This window comes from Rhinopithecus bieti, unplaced genomic scaffold, assembly GCF_001698545.2.
Source record: "Rhinopithecus bieti isolate Rb0 unplaced genomic scaffold, ASM169854v2 scaffold_32092, whole genome shotgun sequence".
Taxonomy (NCBI): domain Eukaryota; kingdom Metazoa; phylum Chordata; class Mammalia; order Primates; family Cercopithecidae; genus Rhinopithecus; species Rhinopithecus bieti.
This window is the reverse complement of record NW_016813944.1, coordinates 529,960-544,191: the sequence shown is the minus strand read 5'-3', so window position 1 is coordinate 544,191 and position 14,232 is coordinate 529,960. Positions and strand designations below refer to the sequence as shown.

Here is a 14,232-nt window from a genome sequence, read left to right as displayed (position 1 = left end):
CTCCGGAGGCTGAGGCAGGAGAATAGCGTGAACCCGGGAGGCGGAGTTTGCAGTGAGCTGAGATCCGGCCAGGCCACTGCACTCCAGCCTGGGCGACAGAGCGAGACTCCATCTCAAAAAAAAAAAAAAAAAAAATTATGTTTCAGGCCGGGCGTGGTGGCTCACGCCTGTAATCCCAGCACTTTGGGAGGTCGATGCAGGTGGATCAACTGAAGTTGGGGGTTCGAGATCAGCCTGACCAACATGGAGAAACCCCGTCTCTACTAAAAACACAAAATTAGCCAGGCGTGGTGGCGCATGCCTGTAATCCCAGCTACTCGGGAGGCTGAGGCAGGAGAATTGCTTGAACCCAGGAGGCAGAGGTTGTGGTGAGCCAAGACGACGCCATTGCACCCCAACCTGGGTAAGAAGAGTGAAACTCTGTCTCAAAAAAAAAAGTTTCACACTTCTGTGTTTTTCAGTTATCATCTTTTCTCTAACTTTGAAATATTGATACTTTTTAAAAAAAGAAATAAAAGTTATAATATGTAAGATTCCATGAACAAGGATGTTTGTTGCAGCATTGTTTCTAGAAGAGGGACCCGTGTTGGTGCCCGATGATAGGGGAGTAGTTGAGGAAACCGTGGTACATCCATACCATGTAGTTCATTCATCTATGGCTTGCAGTAGATCGAATTGGGCTTTTGTTTAGTTTAACTATTAAAAACAATTTGACATTAATTTAGTATCTCACATTGTTGAAGTAATGAAAAATGGGATGCATAGTGTTCTGAAACTGGCTGCGTAATATTTCATCATATAGAAGCAGGTGACATCATAGGTGAATGTTGGCCCACTTGCTCACCCTGTTTATTAATGATGCATTTCCTTCCCTCTGCCCCTCCTATGTCTTTGAAGCTTTGATTCAGAGCATCATTTACCAACCTCCATTTCCTCTGTGGTTATGGCTGGAACCTCTGATCACATAATTTTGCAAGAGAATAAATTATGACACCAGGGTCTTTTGGTTTGATTTCTAATTAAACAAAAAGGCCCTTAATAACAAACTCTCTCATCAATTTATGTGGATGGCAAGTGTCAGAGAGCACCTTGGGATTTCAGCTTTCTTCCTATCATCAAGGAAAGTGTCACTCCTCTGACTTGTACCTCTCTGTCCACAGCATCTTTCTTCAAGAGCTCAGTTAACCTCCTGTCACTGCACTCCTGAACTCCTGGGTGATGCCAGGCAGGAGAGTAAGTTACAGACATTCTTGTTGGTTTGTTTGTTTGTATGTTTGAGATGGAGTCTCGCTCTGTCACCCAGGCTGGAGTGCAGTGGCGCGATCTCAGCTCACTGCAAGCTCAGCCTCCCGGGGTTCATGCCATTCTCCTGCCTCAGCCTCCTGAGTAGCTGGGACTACAGGCACCTGCCACCACGCCTGGCTAATTTTTTTTGGTATTTTTAGTACAGACAGGGTTTCACCGTGTTAGCCAGGATGGTCTCAATCTCCTGACCTCGTGATCCGCCTACCTCAGCCTCCTAGATTGCTGGGATTACAGGCGTGAGTCACCATGCCAGGCCAGTTACAGGTATTCTTAAAGCATCTCTGCTGAATACCCAGGGGACTGGAGAAAAAGTGGCTAACTTGTGCAGGGCAATGCTAACAATACTAATAATAGAACAATGACTAACAAAGAGCCCTGCATCGCCAGACCCCCCTGTGCTGTCTTCATGAACTCAGTTCCTTATAAATACAGCTCATGAAGATTGTTGCCATATCACAGAGGTTACACCATTATTTCAAAGAATCAAAAACATTCACACAGTTCCTTAAAGACACTCTGCTCTCTAAATTTCTTCCTTTGGCTGGTATTTTAAGAGCTGCCTCTATACTTTGGATGTGTAGTCTACTGATGTTCAACAGCTATGAAAGGATCACTCATTTACCACACCATGGCCTTCCAAAGCCCTTGTCATCCAGAAATAAAATTTCATTTCTTAGGAGGAAAATGAAAGTTTTGGGGTTTTTTTTCCCCCTTGTAATGTTGAGAGCTTCTTCTCACCACAGCAAATTGGATCAAAATCTCCCAAAGGGGCACAGAGACAAAGGGAAATGATCTGAAGCTTCCTGGTGAAAGCAGGTCACATTATCCCCTCTTCCTCGTCTTTCCCGTCAACACCTCTGCAGGAGGTGCGCCTTCAGAAGGCAGTGTTGAGGGACTGCACACACAGGCTTCTCCAGCCTGGGAAATGGGAGTCAAATTGATAACTACCATTAACATGCTGGCCATTTGCAAACTACTTCCCCTTGAGTGTTTAAAAGCATTTTTTTTTGGTCAATTGAGGACAAAGAAAATGCCCTTTTCTGTGCTGGAAGAAAACAAGTTAATGACTTCAATTGCTTCCCTTGCTGTGGCTAGTTGATTTCCAAAGTCTCCTTTACCCAGAATGGTATGGATGCTACGGCATTCTTACTGTGATGCTGACCTAGCTAGACAGTAGAGAGCTAGTGTCACGCTGTGTGTGGCTAGGGGGCATGGACTTTGCAGAGGGATTTGTAAAACTGAGAATTCAGTTCCCAGAGACAGCATAATATTAAATATCAAATGTGGCACGTTGAAGAAACTGTTTTTGTTTTAAATTACGTCCAATACATAGTACTAATGCCTATCCAAATATTAAAATTACCCCCCACATGGAACACATTTGCTGTTCTCTAAGATGCATTTTTAAACTGCCACTCTATAATAGTTCTGGCCTTTTATAGAGTCCAGAAGTCCAAGGCTATACATCCTCCTCATCAGCATTCACTTGAGAGGGCCTGTGACCTTTCAGATGAGGAAGCACTACTTTTTATTTTTCTCATGCTTTTAGGTAAGTCTGCTAAAAGGTCTGGTCACATCTGAGACTGGGGCATATTGATCCCAAAGAATGGGGAAAGAGGACTTCTATGCTACTAAGGATTGAGTTGTGTTCCCCCATGCTTCCATCTTCCAAATTCATATGTTGAACCTTAACCCTTAAGGCAAGCTTGTCCAACCCATGGCCCACAGGCTGCATGCAGCCCAAGATGGCTTTGAGTGGGGCCCAACACAAATTTGTAAAACATTATGAAGCCGGCATGGTGTCTGGTGCTTGTAATCCCAACACTTCAGGAGGCTGAGGTGGATGGATCACTTGAGGTCAGGGGTTCAAGACCAGCTAGGCCAAAATGCTGAAACCCTGTCTCTACTAAAAACACAAAAATTAACCGGATGTTGCTGCACATGCCTGTAATCCCAGCTACTTGGAAGGCTGAGGCAGGAGAATTGCTTGAACCTGGAAGGCCGCGATTGTAGTGAGCCGAGATGGTGACACTGCACTACAGCCTGGGCTATAGAGCAAGACCCTGTCTCAAAAAACAAAAAGGAAACAACAACAAAAAAAAGTATGAGATTTTCTTTGGCAATTTTTTAATTTTTAGCTCATCAGCTATCATTAGTGTTAGTTTATTTTATGAGTGGGCCAAGACAATTCTTCTTCTTTCAATGTGACCCAGGGAAGCCAAAAGATTGGGCACCCCTGCCTTAAGGTGATTTGAAGATAAGACCTATAAGTAGGTAACAAAGGTTATGTGAGATGACAAGGGTGGGGCTCTGATACAACAGGATTAGCATCCCTATGAAAAGAGATGCCAGAGATCTTGCTCTCTCCTTGCACAAAAAGGACATGTGAGCACAAAGTGAGAAATAAATTTCTGCTGTTTAAGCCATGCAGTCTGTGGTATTTTGTTATGGCAGCCCACAGCTGACTAACACAGGGACATACCTTCAGGCACGTTCACATTTCAATTTAGAACGCCACTGTGGCAGTAGCTGAGACTTCTTTTTGAATTAGGTTGAAGGAGTTCAGGACATGGCACCCCAAAATATGCCCCTTTGGTATATTGATTATTTTGAGCTCAAGGCACTTGAAAAACAGCAAATGCAAGAAGCTTTCTCCAAGCTCTTATCACCTGCCTAAAGACAGATCCTCCAAGAGGAACTCAATTGTCATATATTCCTTCCCCAGGAGTTTCATCAACCAGGAAAGATTGATTCTTAATCACAAGAGAGGAGACCAGAAGTTGACACCACACCCAGACACAGTTTGTCACAAACTATTTTATCTCTCATCTCTTCTTCTAAGGGCCCATTCATCTTTCCTAAAAATCACTGACTCTTCCCTAGGCGATCTGCATCTCTCTCTGCTTCTCCTCTTAAGACAGTGTATATAAGCTCTCAAACATCCTCGCTTGTTTGTGTATTCACATTTTTCCTGTGATGCCTCTGTGCCTGTAATATTGCAAAATACATTAAAAATAATTTGTTACTTAAAACTTTAGATCATAAATATTTTAAAATATTACAAATCACAATGAAAAACTTGTTTTTTTGTGTGTGTGTTGTTAATATCCCTGTTATCAGTTTATTTATTTATTTTATTTTTATATATATTTTTGAGATGGAGTCTCACTCTGTCGCCCAGGCTGGAGTACAGTGGCACGATCTCAGCTCACCACAAGCTTTGCCTCCGGGGTTCATGCCATTCTCTTGCCTCAGGCCCCTGAGTATCTGGGACTACAGGTGCCCACCACCACACCCAGCTAATTTTTTGTATTTTTACTAGAGATGGGGTTTCACTGTGTTAGCCAGGATGGTCTCGATCTCCTGACCTCGTGATCCGCCCGCCTCGGCCTCCCAAAGTGCTGGGATTACAGGCGTGAGCCACCGCGCCCAGCCTATCAGTTTATTTTGTAGACCCAATTACCGAACCTAGGAAGGTAACAAGGTTTATTTTACCTAGGTGGGTTACCAGGTTCTGGCTTCAGGATCAGCTCATAGCCTGAGACCCAGGGGCCCTGAGGTATGAGTCTCTTTCTCCTTGAAATTCCCCTACAAGCTTAAAATACATCAGTGCTTTCTGACAGATTTGGTTTTACCGCCTGTCTGATTGTGTCTGGGGAGGTAGAAAATGGAAAGGGTTGGGCACTGGAGATGAAGAGGAATGGTCAAGATTCCCTAGAGGTCATTCTCACAGGTGCTATGGGGACTTTGTGTGCACCTTGCTTCTCTTTTAGGGGTATCTCTATTTCTTACATTCCTTAGGCTTTACCACTATTCATAATAATCATACTATCCAGGCATTCGGCCATTTTGCTGGCCTGGACATAACTGACTCGTAACTCAACTGCCCAGGATGATATAAATGTGTGATTTTCTTTATTCAGCTCTTTTCGCAGAGTAGAGGGAAAAGGATTCGCTCTAGAAAGTGAGCAGACTAGGCTGGGCACTGTGGCTCAAGCCTGTAATCTCAGCACTTTGGGAGGCTGAGGCAGGCAGATCACCTGAGGTCAGGAGTTCGAGACCAACCTGACTAACATGGAGAAACCCTGTCTCTACTAGAAATACCAAATTAGTTGGGGGTGGTGGCGCATGCCTGTAATCCCAGCTACTCAGGAGGCTGAGGCAGGAGAATCGCTTGAACCCAGGAGGCGGAGATTGTGGTGAGCCGAGATCGCACCATTGCACTCCAGCCTGGGCAACAATAATGAAACTCAGCCTCAAAAAATACGAAAGAAAGTGAGCTGACTAGTACCATCAGTGTCCCTGGCAGGCTCTGGCATTCCTTGTTCATTAAAGATAAGTACAAATTGTGACTTCCAACATTAACAAAAATGTTTTGCCGGCGCGGTGGGCTCAGCCTGGTTAATCCCCAGCCTTTGGGAGGCCGAGAACGGGCGGATCATCGAGGTTCACGAAGATCGAGACATCCTGGCTAATAATGCGGTGATAACCCCGTCTCTACTAAAAAATACAAAAAAAACTAGCCGGGCGACGAGGCGGGCGGCCTGTAGGTTCCCCCAGCTACTCGGAAGGCTGAGAAACAGGAAGAATGGCGTGACCCGGGGAGGCGGAGCTTGCGTGAGCTGAGAAGGCCGGCACTGCAACTCCAGCCTGGGCGGCAGAGCAAGACTCCGTTCTCAAAAAAAAAAAAAAAAAAAAAAAAAAAAAAAAAAGTTTTTAGTAGCTTATCTGATCTTGAGTAACAAAAGTTAATTGCACACCCTTGAACTTTTTCTTCCCAATTCCTGGAATTTATATAAAATTTGTAGAGAAACACAATACCATGATGCATTCTACTAGAGAGTGTTAGAGCTTGAGACTTTCAGGAATTAAACCAAGTCAGCACACTTTATTCTGCTATCCTCAGACTCCTGGTCGAGGGTGGTGGTGGGGAGCCAGGCCTGGGGCGCTTAGTACAACAGGAGGACAACAATGGGGAAACGCCTACTGCCCCCTGCTGGTGAAAAAGGATCCATAGTTCCAACAACTTGCATAGCTCTAAAAGGCCTCATTTAAACGTTGTTTTGAAACCATGGTATCAGCTTCAAAATGACTTTAAATAACCTTAAATATTTAGCTTTTTAAAAATAAAGCTGAGCAGTAAAAATCTACTGCTTGGTTTTTCTTTAATTATGCTGCTCCTCCTCCATCTTTTCAGTTTCCTTTACAATCTGGTAGATCATATGTCATTAAATTCTAGGGCACTCTGCACCAAACAACGGTTGACCTGTGTTAGGTGCCAAAGTCCTTTTAATTTGTGATGATAGATAAAACTTTTCTTAAAGTGTTCCTTTGAGAATGTATCTCGAAAGTATTAATAATTACCTGGAAGCTAACTGTGGCTGTAAGCAAGTGCTGGGACTTGGAGCTGTATGTTATCATTCCAGTATCAGTTCTGACACTTACTTAGCTGTAAGATTTAGGAAAGTCACCTAATCTCATAGACCTCATTTGTGAAAATATAATGATAATAATACATAACACACAGGGTTGTTATGGGGATTAAATGAGATTATTACAATGAAAGTGTTACTCTAAGAGCTATAAAATTGGAAGGTATTACAAGTAAAGGAATAGGTAACTGTGGGGTTGCCCACTTAACCATTATCACACAAGTATTTGGAGTCAAATGCCCTAGGGCATAGTAAGGATTAAACATTAAACTATAGATATTCGTCATTGAGATTAGCATTATTACCATGGTTTAATATTTAATTCTCACTGTTCTCTAGGGGACCAGATGGACTCTGGAGAGAATGTAGATTTAGACATTCCTGACTGCTTGAATCCCAAACTAAAGTCCTTACAAAATAAAAACACCTCATAGACAGAAGAGTCACTCCATGAGGCATTCCAAGAATGCACTTTCTGCATGGTGACTAGTTTTTAATTGGTCAAGTGGATAGGTTCTCAGCAATCTTGGTCCTCTGGGAATAATAAAAACATTACACTGAAGGTTTCGTTTGTAGGTTTGGACCTAAGTTTTTCTGCTATAAGGGGTATATTATTAACAAAACAAACCCAACCAAAAAGTTGGAATTCTTGGAAATTCACCAAAATTCTTTAGCTCTTTTCAATCATCTTTATTTTGGATTTACTTGGAATCCTTGATCTTTAACCCAATTTTGAGCATTACACTGTCCCTATTTAATGCGTAAGGAATATTTTGGAATTTTAAAAGAGCCACAAAATGTCAAACCCAAGATCCTAGTTTTTGGTCTTGTTTGTTTGTAAGGGTGGAAGGATTTTACATCTTATTTTGTACTTACTCTGTTCCCAGCAGTTTTTCTTTGTTCACATCTCACACAGAGCATACTTAATTCAGTGAATTAATTTGGTTGTATGGTAAGCACTGCAGAGAAGCTAAGAAAAGAACGTCACAATCGAGAAGGTAGAACAGGTCTTCCAAGGATGCACTGAAACTGTTGCATATTCTCTGGGGCCTCCGAGTTTTCTGGAAAAAAACAAAAGCAAAACAGTGGCTGGGAAACTAGCTTAATACATAGGTATAAAGCATGGAACAGCTTCTTTTGACTAGTTTAAGAGGAAGCCATAAAGCACAAGTTCTTGGAATTATGCCAGCAAAAAGTGTAACCCTTTTATTTATGGGGGCATTCATCAGAACTGGGCCTTTGTGAGCCTACCCCAGACTGTGGTCGCTTGGTTTAGTCAGTTGCTGACTCCTCTGGGAGAACACATCCCCTTTTAGCAGAAATGAAGAGCAAGGAGAACCACTGGGTAGCGGCTATCACAGTGATTCCCAATGGAAACCAGCCTGCGAAAGCCCTGTAAAGAATAGCCCTGCTGTATTCCACGCCAGTGAATGATACACACAGGATGGGTGAGGCAACATGGATCCACAAACACCTGGTTTACTTATGCTGGCCACGATGGTGCCCTCAGGACAAACCACAGATGGAGATCTGCCCAGGGAATTCCTGAGTTCATAGGCTCACCCTGTCCTTTGATCTCCAGCCCAGCCATTTCTATATGACCTCTGTTGTTGTCCCAACTGAACCCCATTTCTTCTCTCTCTTTTGTGGTTGTAAGAATGGAAAACTTGATGACTTCTTTCTCTTCATCTTGGCTACTCCTCAGAATGTCTTGCTGACCACGTCCTTGTTGCCAGAGTCTACTGATCTAATAAAACCTATTTCTGTCAACAAAATGTAACTATGTGTGACCACGTATTTATACCTTTTCACAAATGGAACTTCTTAAAAATAGATTTCCCATCCATATTAACTTATTAAGTAAAATTTCCCTGTTTTTTAATAAAATAAGTTTTCCTAATCTCAAATACTATCCAACAGGTATTAGTCACAAACATACATCATACATGGGAAAGCATTATAATAAAGCTCATTAGTGCTGTTTACTTACTTTTCAAATGCTATTGAATTTTTACATGAGTTTATAAGTTAATTAGTTGTTATTAAGAAAAAAATATGATTGAATTTTCCAAATATATTTGAATTTCATAGTTTAGCATTTCATGTGAGATAATCAGCCAATGTTTTTGCCTGCTGTTTCCATGAAGATCTCATTTATCTTAGAAGTGATTAATGTAGAATGACTATAAATAATATAAGTTTAAATAGAATATACATTTTTTGTTTGGTTGGTTTTTTGCTATGCTGTTTGTTAGGGTTTACAATGTTGTAAAAAAAACTGTAACAATCCTCTCAGCCTGGAATTTTTCTTTATCAAACTTTTCCTGCATTTTCAGGAAGGAACAATGATTCAGAAGGCTTGCAGATTAGTCACTTCTTAAGAAGTTAGATCATTCAGTACTGCATCTTAGCCAACTGTCCAAGGTCAGCAAAATGCTATTTTGCTAAATGCATGTTCTGTCTGATGGCCCCAGGCAGAAAGCCACAGCATTCAAACTATTAATATCTCCTGACTTTTCAACTTACAAATAGAAGCATCCTTGTGGCCATTTTTTTTTCCTGTATATCCCTGAAAAACTAAGGATCTAGGGTATAAGATAAGAAATATTTAATTTAATTAGTTTTTAACCACAATACTGGGCTTTCATATAAAAGTACACTGTTTATTTCTTTTTTCCTTTTGAGACAGGGTCTCACTCTGTGGTTCAGCCTGGTGTGCAATGGTTTGATCTGGGCTCACTGCAACCTCCGCAGCCTGGGCTCAAATGATCCTCCTGCCTCAACTTCCCAAGCAGCAGGGACTACAGGCATGCGCCACCATGCCTGGCTAATTGTTGTATTTTGTGTAAAGACAGGGTTTTGCCATGTTGCCCAGGCTGGTCTCGATTTCATGGACTCAAATGATCTGTCCGCCTCAGCCTCCCAAAGTGCTGGGATTACAAACATGGGGTATCATGCCCAGTCACTGTTTATTTGTTTCATAAAATTTTCTTAAACACTAATTATGTGCAAGTTACCATGCCAGGCCTCTGGGAAACAAAGATGAATCAGTCAGATGTACTCTCAAGGAGCTTATGGTCTAACTGGGGAGAAGAAATATTGCAAAATGCTATAACATAGGGTAAAAAGTAAGAAGTACCACAAGAGAAGCACAGACAAGATGATTTGGGGGTTCCAAAAAATAGATTATTAAATTTTGTGGGCTGTCAGCAGAGAGGAGGGAATTGGTAATTAATCTGAGAAGATGACATTTAAGCTTGCCATTGATGGACAGAATTTAACACGTAGAGAGGAGATGTAAGTGCAGACATTTCAGATTCAGGGAAAAGCATAATTAAGGGCATGGAGGTCAGAAGATATGGGGTAATAAAAAAAGGTTCAAGTAGTTCAGTTTAGTTAGAGAACAGGGTATATGAATTTAAAAATCACTGAAACTAAAACAGGAAAATTAGTTTGAGACGAAATCTAGAGAGCTATTAACACCAGATGATAGAGTATGGGCTCTATTTTACAGACGGTGGGAGCCCGCTGAAAGGGAATGTCATGTTTGACTTGTGCCTCAGTGTTGGATTCCATTGGAAAGGGGGCGGTGACTGGAAATGAGGACACCAACCCATCAGGCATGCTCTGTAACAGTCTAATAAGATATGGCTTTGGTTTTCTAGGGAAAAAGAAAGCCTGAAGCAAGGACTAAAGTGCTGATATTTTATTTGGGAAGCACAAGCCCAGGCCAGGGAAGCTGCAGAAAAAGGAAAAAAGGGAAGTGAGTATAGGAAACAATGCAAAGTCATGCCTTGCACAACTGGCTTCTGCTTCGGGATGAGCCGTTGGATGATGAGGCATGGGAGGCTCAGCAGGTCTGTTCCCTTGGCATGTGGGACATCTTGCAGTGGATGCAGGGAGGGACCATGCCGCTAACATTCTCTGGGAAGAATAAAGGAGAAGTTTATCTTCCCACCTACCTCCCATTGCCTGTTTTTCACTGGTCAAAACTAAGAATTAACTCCCTCACATTTCCAAGTTTACATCATATGACTGCTCCAACTACATGGGATGCCAAACCGCAAACCTGATGTATGTATGGTGTTCCTGTTTCATTCAAGTCTGGAAATGATGGGAAGAGCCAGAACCTCTAGGTGAGTACTAGGTGGCTTGGCAGTGTGCGTGCATGTGTGTGTGTGTGTGTGTGTGGTTGAGGGGTGAAGAGTTAAGGGAACTTCTAAGATAAGTCCCTGGTCAGTCCCAGCCAGTTGAACTCTGTTGGGCAGGTATGGTGGTTGAGTAGTTGAAGGTCCTAGAAGGAGGCAGTGGCCATGGTGTCTAAGGAGGCACAGAAGATTTGTGTAGAGATAATGATTCAAGAGAAAAGAAGGACCCTTCATACTTCAGTTAGAGAAGAATTCTTCTGGTGGGCAATCATGCACTAAGGGTTAAATTCTTTTCTCTGTAACATTATTTAGAAAATCACCTGCCTCTCAACAATGAAGACTGAGTACCACTGGCTTACCAATATTTCTGTATATTATCTGAGTTAGTAGGGTTTGAGTATCACATTTCTTTCCTTCCAATTCTATGATTTGTCATCATAAAGTTTTGGCATATGCAGCCCAGTCTTTGGAAGAGGGGTTGAGAACTGTGTAATACAGGTTTAGCATTATAAAGTAACATCTATCATCTGAAAATGGGACTGTAAACACCAGTCTGGATATAATAGAGCATGCTGAGCCCACTTGTTTGGAACTGCAAGGAAAATAAGGTCATACAAAAGAGCCTTCTGCCCTTAAGAAAGAATTCTCAATTGCAAATCACTTCTGAGTACCGGTGGGGAAATGCAATCATTTATTCTCAAGACTGAAAAGAGAAAGGAGACCTTTTTACCACTGTGTGTGTGTGTGTGTGTGTGTGTGTGTGTGTGTGTGTGTGTGTGTAAGATAGAGAAAGAGAGAGATAGAGAAAGAGAGAGAGAGAGAGAAAGAAAGAGAAAGAGAGAGAGAGAGAAAGAGAGAGAAAGACAGAGAAAGAGAGAGAAAGAGAGAGATAGAGAAAGAGAGAGAGAGAAAGAGAGAGAGAGAGAAAGAGAAAGAGAGAGAAAGAGAAAGAGAGAGAGAGAAAGAGAGAGTAAGACAGAGAGAGTAAGACAGAGAGAGAGAGAGAGAGAGAATATGTGTGTTTTACCTACCTAAAGCTAATGGTAGCCAAATTTTTCCTTTTTTTCTTGGAATTTTTTCCTTAATCGAAAACAGGCTTGGTGCTCTGGAAAAAGAATAAGAATTGCATTCAAATAGTCAGGCTTCAAGTTGCTTCTGCCTCTGTGTGAAGCAAATAGTTACAACTCACTTCGAAACTCAGGCTCCTGGACTGTAAGTGAGGATAATGATACTCACCCTACCAACCTCAGGGACTGTTCTAAGAATGAAATGAAATGAGACTGAGCTCTGAAAATGCTTAAATGCTTTTCAAAGTAGAGTGATTGTGCTTTCTGTAGCATCAAAGACAGTCTTGTATAACTGGGCAAAGTCAACTGGATGACATCTGACAATAGAGACTGGCTTGAAGGGCTGGAAAAAGAAGAAAATGCCCCCAAATATCTGCTTCCCTTACAATGTGGAACTCGCCCCATATCACACTGTACCATGAAGGGTTAAATTGATCCCAAATGTTTCAGGAATTTTTAATGCCCTTGGAAGAGACACAGCCAATTCTTCATCTGCCGAAAGTAATGCTGCTAACCTACTATCTGTCAGTTTCCTCAGTGCTTTGAAGATTTCTCTAAAGTCATTTGACTTGGTTTCCCTTTGATTTCAAATTCCTGCTTGACCACTTACTATATGTATGACCTTGAACCTTTTTAACTCATCTGAGTCTCTCTGTTTCCTCATCTATATATTGTGAATAAGAAGACATTACTGTAGGATTATTAGAAACTTTAGAAATAATACTTCTTATACTAGCATAGTGCCTGATCCATAGGCATCCAGGACATGTCAGCTAAGATCATTGATTATTGCTGTCGTTTTTAGTATCATACACTAGAAAGAACAACAGCTTTGAAACAAGACAATCCTGCATTTAAATCAGCTCTGTCACTTACAAAAAGTGTAACCCCGAATAACTTAAGAAAATTTTTTGAAGTTCAGTTTTGAGATAATGATGGATGATTTCAGAATTTGTGAGGATTTCAGAGGTATCGGCAGTAGGTTGAATGGTGAACCCTCCAAAAGATATACCTATGTCCCAAACTCAGACCCTGTGAATGTGACATTATTTGGGAAAAGGGGGTTTTGTAGATATAATTAAGTTAAGGATCCTGAGATGAGATCATCCTGGATTTTCTAGATAGGGCCTAAAGCCAATAATGAGTGTCGAAGACAGATGAAGACACAAAGAAGAGGAGAAGGGAATGTGGTCACAGAGGCAGAGACTGGAGCAATGCAGCCACAAGCCAAGGAACACCTGGACCCACCAGAAGCTGGAAGAGGAAAGAAGGGATTTCTTTTTCTTGTAGAGCCTTGGGAGGGAGCATGGCCCTGCTAACAACTTATTTTCAGACTTCTAGATTCTAGAACTATCAGATAATAAATTTCTATTGTTTTAAGCCACTATGTTTGTGATAATTTGTTCTAGCAGCCCTAGGAAACCAATGCAGTATTTAATACAGAGTGCCTGGTACGATGTTGGCATGTGACAAGTGCTCAGCAAATGGTAGGTGCATAGTGGATTCTCCACCTGTCCCCACTACCTCCTCAATGAGTAAATGCCTGAACAAATCCATAGGTAGCAACCTGAGAGTCGGACTCCAGGGAACAGGGGGTATAGTTAGCCTCAGCCCATGCTAAGATAGAAGCCTGACCTTAGTTTGGTTAACGCCACGTTCTAGCACAGGCAATTGACACCAGGGCTCTCCCATTTTATAATAGCACAGAGCCAGTCTTATTATGCATTAAAGAGTTTGTTCTCCTAAAACTCTTACTGCCCCCAAAGGTTTAGAATTTAAAAATAACATCAACAATCTCTGTTCAAAAAAAGTGAACAATATACTTAAACGTTCTTCTTGTAACAATAGCCCGCCTCTTCCTGAAGTGCTATAAAAATTCAGGGAGTAACTTCACCCAGTTGTGAGATAAAAGAACAGCAACTAAAACAGGCAGTCAGACCAAGGCAGGGGGGCAGCCTGTTGTCTCTGGGTTGAAAACCATCCTGAATGCTAAAAGAAATCACTCTAAAGAGGGCTGTGTGGGTGCATATTGACAGACTTCAGAAGCTGAGGTTTCTGAGCTTAGCCTCCTGAATGAAGCAGGACTTTTGACATACTACCCCCTGGGGCCGCTGCCTTAGGTGTGATGCTATTGGAGCCAAGGATCTGTCTGTGATGGAGTCCAAAATTTACACACCACAGATGAGATGGAGCAAACATGTGGAGCTTTTTTTTTTTTTTTTTAATGTTTCTATAACAGATTCCAGCTTCCTTGTGAATCCACATCCTGTAGGGCAATTG

At 41.8% G+C, this 14,232-nt stretch overlaps 1 long non-coding RNA gene across 6 annotated transcripts in view; it reads right to left on the bottom strand.

Annotated features, from left to right (window-relative positions):
* Positions 1-3,998: 3,998 nt before the first annotated feature.
* Positions 3,999-14,232, bottom strand: part of LOC108513381 (uncharacterized) — a 288,015-nt gene continuing 277,781 nt past the window's right edge. For 5 of the 6 annotated variants that reach the window (XR_001880878.1, XR_001880877.1, XR_001880882.1 and 2 more), the window contains 2 exons: positions 7,614-7,798; positions 3,999-4,293 (listed from right to left, as the gene is read on the bottom strand). This is a non-coding gene — a long non-coding RNA (uncharacterized LOC108513381). The remainder of the gene's footprint in view (positions 4,294-7,613; positions 7,799-14,232) is intronic. The other variant, XR_001880880.1, reaches the window with a different exon arrangement.